This window comes from Paroedura picta, chromosome 8 (genome assembly GCF_049243985.1).
Source record: "Paroedura picta isolate Pp20150507F chromosome 8, Ppicta_v3.0, whole genome shotgun sequence".
NCBI lineage: Eukaryota > Metazoa > Chordata > Lepidosauria > Squamata > Gekkonidae > Paroedura > Paroedura picta.
Window position 1 is genome coordinate 764462 of NC_135376.1, and position 9492 is coordinate 773953.

Genomic DNA, 9492 nt, shown 5'->3' on the forward strand with positions numbered 1-9492 from the left:
CTGGCGGGGAAGGGAGTGGCTCAGAGGGCAGATGCATCTGCATGCCAAGAAGCACAGCCACCTGAGGGGTCAGCGCATGGCCAAGGAGTGCCCTGTGCTCGTTGAGGTCTGCCTCTTGCCATATACATGACATCCCTTTGCTCTTCTCTCCTGACGGCTACCCTAATCCCAGCTTCCTAAAATAACTGTCCCGCTTGGTCATGAGTGGGCAGAATGTGCTCCTCCACACTGCCGCCCCCTTTGTGTTTGGGCCCTGCCTTCCCTTCCATTGGCCCAGCGGAGTCGGTCTCCCATGGTTGTCTTCTTCCACCAGCACACCCCCACTCAGCCCAAAGGGCCATGCCAGTTCCACAAAGAGTTGCGCTGTGGCAGCTTTGCCAAGACGGGGCCGAACCATGCAAGCATTTGTGGTCAGCAGTTTGAGGAGGGCCCCACAGGTGCTTAGCCCCCCTCTAGCCAGCAGAAACGCAGGAGGGGACTGGTTTGGCATAGCTCCAGATGTTGGGTGGCCCAGGCCCAGGAAGGGGTGGGCATACCTTGCTGTGGGCAACAAAACACCTGCTCTGAACATTCCCTGCTCAAAGCACAATACTCTCCGCATTTCATGTTTAACTCTCCTTCCCCCCCGGGTCTTTCCCACGCACCTGAGGAATTGCTGCCTACAGCAATACGTACAAAATCCGGTACAGACTGGCCTGTCCATAATAGGAGCATTCAGAAGAACAAATTCCGTTGGACAGCTGAGTCCCGAGAAGCAAAACATGGTGCAGGACTGTGAAATCCACGGAACACGAGATCGAGAGGCCTAAGCCAGGCGGATAAGAGACCTTTCCTCTATCCCTCCCTGCGGAGCCTGTGAGAGATTCGGGGTCTGCTCTCCACGTATTCTTGGGGCCGATTTAGAATCTGGATCCTGCTGGGATCAGAGCAATCCCCAGTCTCAGCGGGGATACAGAACAGAAGGGAGATGGGACACCCCCCCCCGGCTCCTTAAAGGCGCAGTGGGAGACACAGAAAAGCCCCCTGTGCTGGAGGCACCGCAGGGCCCCATTCTGCGTGGATGAGCCCCAGGCCTGTCCTGCTGCCTGCTGCAGAAGGGGAACCTTGGCAAGCCGCGGACGAGGGAGGGCGGTGAAAGCGGCAGGGGTGGAGCAGAGCCAGCCGTAAAAACGCACCTGCCCAGGTGGGGACGGCCCATTTCCATTCCGCAGCCACCTGCTTTTGTCCCTGTGATCCCAGAGTGAGGGTCCAAATACGGAGCGGATGGGGAGCTAGATCTCAAGGGCCCCCTCGCGCCTTGGCTGAAGGCCTCCAGCTGGGCTTCTTGCAAGAGTCCAAGTCCTGAAGGGCTTTTGGGTCAAGTAAAATTACTTTTTAAAAAACAGCCTTTTTACTTTGCTGACTGAGGAGTTTCAGGGCCAGTTACTGAATTGACATACTGTCCTAACCGGCAAACCAACTCAGGATGGTGAACATCATGTTATCCAGCAACAACCGTTAAAATTCGGCTATAAAATCTGAAATAAATGGATTTAAAAGCCAAATGGCAGTTTAATTTAACATGCAGTGTCAAAAACAGAATAGCTGCATCAACAGTCTCGGTTTACTTTCTGTTCTTCTGGAACTAGAGTTTGGGGCTCCTGCCGCCACCTGCTTGGGGGGCTTGGGAGGGCCCTTTGCAGCCCACCTGGCTCTGCTCCTCGTGGTTCTTGTTGTCTCTGAGCCCTCGTGCAAGGGGGTCCTTGGCACACGCTCAGTGGAATCAGGCAGGCAGGAACTAGCTCCACCTTCCTCACCCTTTTTACATCAAGCAACCTCTGAAACATTCTCCAGGCCTCAAGAAACCCAGCAGTGGCACCATCATGCAGAAGATGGTTGGGAAGCAGAGCTGTGGACACGCCCACTAGGGCCCCTCCCCTTCCCACCCCCTTAAAGGCCACTGGCCATTTGGGGGGGAGGTCAACATGACCACATATGGTCATATCACCCAACAGATGTTTAAAGGTAAAGGTATCCCCTGTGCAAGCACCGAGTCATGCCTGACCCTTGGGGTGACGCCCTCCAGCGTTTTCAGGGTGGTTTGCCAGGGCCTTCCCCAGTCATTACCGTTTACCCCCCAGCAAGCAAGCTGGGTTCTCATTTTACCAACCTCGGGAGGATGGAAGGCTGAGTCAACCTTGAGCCGGCTGCTGGGATTGAACTCCCAGGCTCATGGGCAGAGCTTTCAGACTGCATGTCTGCTGCCTTACCACTCTGCGCCACAAGAGGCTCTTAATAGATGTGTAACCAGTTTTAAATATATATTACAAATTAATGTACTCCCACCCATTCAGGAAAGCCTTCCAGGGCCATCAGGAAACCCTGGTTAGGAAAGGAAGATCCTTGTTTTGTTTAAAGGCTGTTTGTACTGTGGCTGCATTTGCTCCTGGAAGTGCCCTTGGATCTCTTCAAGCAGAAAAGAGGTGCATAAGCAGCCTACGCATGTTGTTGTTGTTAGGGGCGAAGTCGTGTCCGACCCATTGCGACCCCATGGACAATAATCCTCCAGCCCTTCCTGTCCTCTGCCATTCCCCGGAGTCCATTTAAGTTTGCACCGACTGCTTCAGTGACTCCATCCAGCCACCTCATTCTCTGTCGTCCCCTTCTTCTTTTGCCCTCGATCGCTCCCAGCATTAGGCTCTTCTCCAGGGAGTCCTTCCTTCTCACGAGGTGGCCAAAGTATTTGAGTTTCATCTTCCTGAAGATGCAACTCAAATCCTAAGTTAGAGGGTGACAATTTTGCCCCTCAAATGCTGCGAAGGTCACGCCACACATGCTCACGGGGACAGCTCCACAGTTAGTCTGGTGGTTCTCTTCTTGGTCCATCCGGCTGTTCTCTTTGCATCCAGGAAAGCCCACTCTGCAGATCCAGGAGGGCCCCCTCGGGGAGAGAAGATCTGAAGAAAGACGGAATGTGCAGCGAAGAAATCACCCAGTTGCTGCCTGCACCCATTAGGGCTGGAACAGGACAGGAAGGCCGGGTTGTGTCCCACTGGAGTTAGGACGGGACGGACAGAGCCGTTGGTGGGAGGTGCAGCAGCCCCCTCACAGAAGAATGGGGTGGGGGCGGGGGTTGAAACAGAGCGTGACTGAATGTCCACCCTCCCCCCCCCCCACGCAACGCAGTGCATGCTCCAGCTGCAAAACGGATCCACGACAAGTCTGCCAACGTCACCTAAGAATCTCCGCCAGGTCCTGATTGGGCTGTCAAACCAGTCTGTAAACCAACCCGAGCCGGCTTAGCTGGGAGGGGGGAGTATAAAAATCAATCAATCAATCAATCAATCAATCAATCAATCAATCAATCAATCAATCAAGAGAAAGGATGCTTTGATTGACTTTTTGCATCCGCTGTATACAGCAGCTCAGGCTAACAGAGGTTCCTTTTTGCATTGGGGGAGCACAGATTACCCACTGCTGTGCAGCTGTCGAAGGGATCTCTTTGGTGTGGATCCCACCCAGCCCAGCTGTGATCCAGGCCTTGAGAAATGATGGACGGTGTGCCCGGGTGCCCCATGACAGGCTCCCTGGGACTACCTCTCCGGCAGGGGTCTGCGTGGACCAGGCCCCCTTCTTGGAAGGCAGACCCAAGTGCCCCCTCCCCCGTCATGCTGGCCCCATGCAGCTCCCTTTGATCACAACCCCCCACCCCAGTCTTGTGAGCAGTGAAGGACTAGAAGGAGGGGAGTGAATAGAAACTGACTCCAGACAAGATAGGTCAAGTTGGCATGGAGATGGGGGCCTAACCTTTCCGAGAGGGGGAGGGGGCACCCACCCTGAAAGCGCCGATCCACCGCATGGGGAAGGGGGTGGTGGGCTGCACCCTGGTTGCCTTGGCTGGAGAACCACGCAGAGTGGGACCCCAAAGGCGACCCCCTGAAGGGCACTTCTCCACACCGGCCTCCTCCAGCCCACTCCTGGGCAGGGGTCTCCTGGGGGTCCGCCGGGACAGGGGTTGTCAGGGAGGCGAGGGCAGAGGGGGGGGTGCTCTTTGGGGGCTTCTGCCATCAGTGTGACCCAACCTGGGCATGGGGGGGGGGCTGCCGGGAGGGCATGTGACTTCTGGGCCTGAACCGCAGACTGCAGCTCAATACTTCCCTTCCTTTGGTGGCCGGGGGTCTTCCCACCGTCTCAGTGCTTCAGTTAGTGGCTGAGCAGAGCGGCCGTCCTCTTTTGAGGTGCCATAGCTTTCTGTTGCAAGACAAAAGCCCGAGAATAAATAATTCTGTGGGGTTCTTCATTATTCTAGGATCAGCCTCGAGGTTGCCATGGCAGCCGAGAAGTCCTGGCCTGCTCCCATTTCGGCAGGGCTCCAAGACCGAAGGGAAGACCCCCCTCCCAGCAGCAGCCATTCCGCAGGGACCCTCAAGCTCCACGGAGCTGCCCCCCCCCGTAGGCAGAGGCTGCCTGTGCCGCCTCCCCGGCCGCTCGTGCTCTGCCCCACTGGCTCACCCCTGAAGCATTTCCTGCCCTGCAGCGCTCTCTAATGGGGGCTCAGGGGGCCACACCGTGTGCCGCCTTGGCTGGCTGCCAGAGCTGCGTGGCCAGAGGAGAGGCTTGCTGGCCATTGGGCCTTCTCCGCAGCGCAAGGGGGCAGGCGGGCCAGGACTGAGGCTCAGTGGCTGGTTCACCTGGAGGCACCTGGGAGGGCTGCAGGCACATCCCAGCATCTCGCCCCCTGCAGGCGGCTCCTGCAAACACTTGCTGCTGCTTCCTGGTTTCCCAGTGCCTGTCTTATAGGAACAGACCGGGCCAGAAACGGGTATCCGTTACTCCTGCCGTGCCCAAAGGTGAGCGTCCTGTCCCCAGGTCCCTCTGTTGCTCTCCTCTCGCCTTTGCAGGATCCCAGCCAGGCCAACCCCCCCCCCCAGCCCCTCCCCTCCAGGCTGAGACCGCCCCTGCCTTAGGAAAGGCTCTCGTTTTTCATGCAGAAGTCAGAGGCAGGATCTGCTCTTGGGGCTTTCCCAAGCCAAGATGGAAGGGAGGCAGCCAGGTCAGGTGACTGATTGAAGACACCGGGCTCCAGGTGCGGCATGACATTTCTGAGCAGGTGAGAATCCCCCCTCCCCCACCAGCCTCCCCAAAATCCTGGGATGACCGGAGGAACGGTACACCTCCTTTCCTCTTGCAGACCCTGCCGCACATCAGCACAGGCCCCAGCAGAACCATCGAGGTCAGTCTAGTCTACTGACTGGGCCAAAGGGGCCTTTCCCGTCCCTGGAGGTGCCGGAGACGCTGCGGGGGATTGAACCAGAGACCTTCTGCCTGCCAAGCTACTGACTCATAGCCCAGCAGGCTTGGTCTAAGGTGCCCCCTTCTGGGCTGCCACCAGAGTCCATCCAGGGACAGTGGTTGCTGGCTCATGACTGTAGCTCCTGGCTCCCTCCGGGGGCAGGCAAGAGCAGCTGTGGGTGTGATTCTTGTGTGTGTGGGGGGGGGGAGTGGGATGACGCCACGGAGGGTCCTTCACCTGCAGGGGGAGCCCCTCTTCAGCGCTGGCTTTAGATACCACTTGGCTAAGGAGTAGGACAAGGGTAGTCAAACTGCGGCCCACCAGATGTCCATGGACTACAATTCCCATGAGCCCCTGCCAGCGAATGCTGGCAGGGGCTCATGGGAATTGTAGTCCATGGGCATCTGGAGGGCCGCAGTTTGACTACCCCTGGAGTAGTAGGACTTCGGACTTTACGCTTCAGGAGGCTAGTCCAAGAATTCAGAAAAAGCAAGATGTACCCTCACCCTTCAGTTAACAAATAAAATTAATTTTTAAAAGTTGCAAAGATGTCTTAAGAATGGGGGGATGGAGGAGTGCACAGATAGCATGAAGGACAGGAGCTAATAGACGCCATGCATGGCCAGCTTCCCCCCCTCCCTTCAAACCATGCAAAGAAAACAGAGAGAAGGCTCTTTTCGACTGTCCCCAAAATGTCACTCCTGTTTCTTCACTTAAACCAAGGACGGAACTGAAAATGTGGATCTGGACAGTATGAATATAGACAAAGAGTAAAACGTAGCTCTCAGCTGTCTTTCGACCCGTCCTGGAAGAGCTGGAGAAGTAGGGAAGAGAAGCAGCTGGGCTCTCCCACCCCAAGAGCCTTCAGTGATGGCAAGAAAGCTTTGCTCTGTTTTAAGGGAGCCGGCTTGGCCTTGTGGTTAAGAGCTGAGGCTCCTAATCCGGGGAGCCAAGGCTGGTTCCCTGCTCCTCCATATGAAGCCAGCTGGGTGACCTGCCAGAGCTCTCTCAGCCTCCCCTCCCTCCCAGGGTGTCTGTTGTGGGGAGAGGAAGGGAAGGCGACTGGAAACCTCTTTGAGACTCCTTTGGGTACTGAAAAGTGAGGTACAAAAAACAACTCTTCTTGTTCTTCTTCAATGTTCAGGGCAAAACAAAACCCTTCATTTGTAAAAGCTGCTCCCTAGGCAGGCTGGGTGTTACGGCACAGTACACTTTGCACATGGCCAGGGACACTTGGATAATGGCGACCTTGGATGTCCACACATAATGACGAGGGTGGCCCAGGGATGGATCGGGCTGTCCTTGGCCAGGCAGGCTCCATCTTGTTTTGTCTGCAACAGAGAAGCCACACAGATGGTGCCCCTCCCCTCCCACCTGCAAGAGCCACCTGGCACAGGAATGGTTGCCAGAAGGAGGTGCCAAGGGGGACAGGGACTCATCTGCAGGGCTTCACGCTGCCTCAGACCCCTGCCTGCCGAGGGACCCTTGTTATCCCAGGCACAGCTGGGGCAAAGGAGGTTTTCATGGTCTCTTGCGACATAAAAGAGGTTAAAGCCCCCCACCCCCACCCCGCATTTGAGGAAAGCCGAAAACTGATTCTGTCTCCACAAGCCGGCAGGAGGACTGGCTAAGCAGCCCCTTTTCCTCCTTTCCAGCCTGAGGGGCCCCAGCCCTTTTGAGGCCCCAGGTCCCTCTGGAATTTTTAAACAAGCTGGTGGCTTCAACTGCAAAATGGCTGCTAGAAGAGGCAGAGCCAAACACAAAATGGCTCCAGCAGGAGGTGGAGCCAATCAGAAAACAGCTCTGACGGCACCCCTTTGACGTTTCAGGCCGACACTCCCTTAAGAGGACACCTTTTAGAACGGTTCTTTCAGCCACACACAGGACTGGCATAAAAAGGGTTGTTGTTACCCCCTCCGACTCTGCAGGGGGGGTCTACAAGAAGAAAGTTTATTATTAAGATTCTGGGTTAATCTTCCTTCCTTCCTTCCTTTCAGTCTTTTCCTTCCTTCCTTCCTTCCCCCCCATCCCCCCACCGCCTTTCTGACCGGCCCGTTTCAGGGCATGAGGACAACTGACTGGCCTGGAGACAGACAGACAGACCCTGTGCAGAGGCTCTTCTGATGGGTTCCATTCTGTCACGTTTGCGGCTCCATCACTCCGTGCTCCCCAGCCCAGGAAGCTTCCTTGTGGGGGGGGGCGACCTCCTTTGTGGGTCTCCTCAATGAAGAGACTTCGCAGTCTACTGGCCAGCTCCAAAGCTGATCTTGCACCTGGTGGCCAAGAAGACACCACTGGGTGGAACTGGAGTTACCTGGGGCAAAGGTAGAAGAATTGATTTTTTATACCCTGCTTTTCTCTACCTGAAGAAGACTCAAAGCGGCTTCCAATTGCCTTCCCTTTCTTCCCGGTGAGGTGGGTGAGGCTGAGAGAGCCCTGAGATTCTTGCTCGGTCACACCAGCTCTATCAGGGCTGTGGCGAGCCCAAGGTCACACTGCTGGCTGCATGTGGAGGAGAAGCCGGAAATCCAACCTGGCTTGCCAGATTAGAAACCACCAGTGTAAACCACTATACCAAGCTGGCTCTTTGGGTGTGTGTCCATGGGATTTGATTCCTCTTCCACGTGCAGGCAGCTGGGTGACCCTGAACTAGTCCCAGGGCTATTCTCACAGAGCAGTTCTTTCCGAGCTCCCTCAACCCCATCTACCTCACAGGGTGCCTGTCGTGAGAAGGCAAGGTGATTGTAAGCCACTTTGCAACACTTTTGTGTGGTGAAAAGCAGGGTACAAAGCAAACTCTTCTGTGTGTGAGCCTTTTCCAGTAAACACACATAGGATCAGGTTCCAATCAAAATGTGTTTGCCGACAGATTGTAGAAACCATTTCCCACTGTTAGCGCACTGCATGCATTTTCCCATGGAAACAAGGCAGGAGCAGCTGCACACCCTCCCCTCCCATCCGATTAATGTGGGATTAAGAAAATTACCAGCCGGAGTGGAGACCATCTTATCACATCTTTGGACAAGCTGTTTCTAGTGCCCTGACGAGAATTTGGGACATGGGTTTCAGAAGCCACAATAGCAGGTGGATGCTGATGAGGGAACACTATTGATGTACCTTACATCAGTGGCCCCCAACCCCCAGTCTGGGGACCGGGACCGGTCCGTAGATCAGTTGGTACCGGGCCGTGCCTCATCCTCCTCCCCGGCTGCTGCCCTGCCACTCTGCCACCGGCTCACCTTTGGTGCTCTGCAGCGGCCGCCATGGCTGGGGCTCCCCCTCGGCCTGGCACTGCGCAGCTGCTTCTGGCAGCACCCCCCCCCCAGTGGGCGGCGGGAAGTCAGGGGTGCTGGCAGGAAAGAAAGCGGAGCAGGGGCTCAGGCGGCAGCAACATCCCTCGGAAAAAGAATACCCCCCCCCTCCGGGCCTCAGTAAAATTGTCAAGCGTTGACCAGTCCCTGGTGATAAAAAGGTTGGGGACCACTGCCTTACATGGCCAAGCCCTGCCTGCCTACCCTGGGGGTGGGGGGGACCCACCTCTGCCCATTCTGGCTTTTCAGGAGACACGGCCTGACCCAGAATTTCTTGACCAGGGTTTTGTGAAGCCTTAGGGCTTTTTGACAGCCCTGGAAGGGTTTCCTGAATGGGTGGATGTTAATTAATTTTTAATATATTTTTAACTTTGTTAAAACATTTATTGGGTGATATGACCATAAATGCTCAGATTAACTCCTCCCTCTCTCCCAAAATGGCCCATGATGGGCCTGGAGGGGGTGGGCAAGGGAGGGGCCCCGGGTGGGCGTGTCCACAGCTCTGCTTCCCAGCCACATTCTGCAGGGGCTTCTCGAAGCTGAAGGAGGGTTCAGGGAGGTCTCCACGGTCAAAAGTGGGGAAAGGCCGGTCCGAGCACAGGAGAGGCGCTTTTCGTCCGGCTAGGCCCGCTCCAGCCCTGTCTGTAAGGAGGGGCCGCCCCCTGTGCTCAACGATCTTTCTCTGTTCATTCCGAGGAGCATTTTACCTTTGGAGATGGGGGGGGGGGTGATGTGTCACCCTGGTTGGAGTGGGTTTAATACGGCTGCACATGGCTCTCATGGTAGTTGGAGGAGACAGGACTGAGCTGGCTGGGCCCAGAGCACGGTGCAGTGGAAGACCCTTGCAGGCCTGCGGGCATCAGAGTCCTTGGAGGGCCCTTAACTATGAGAAACAGGGAGGGAGCCAGA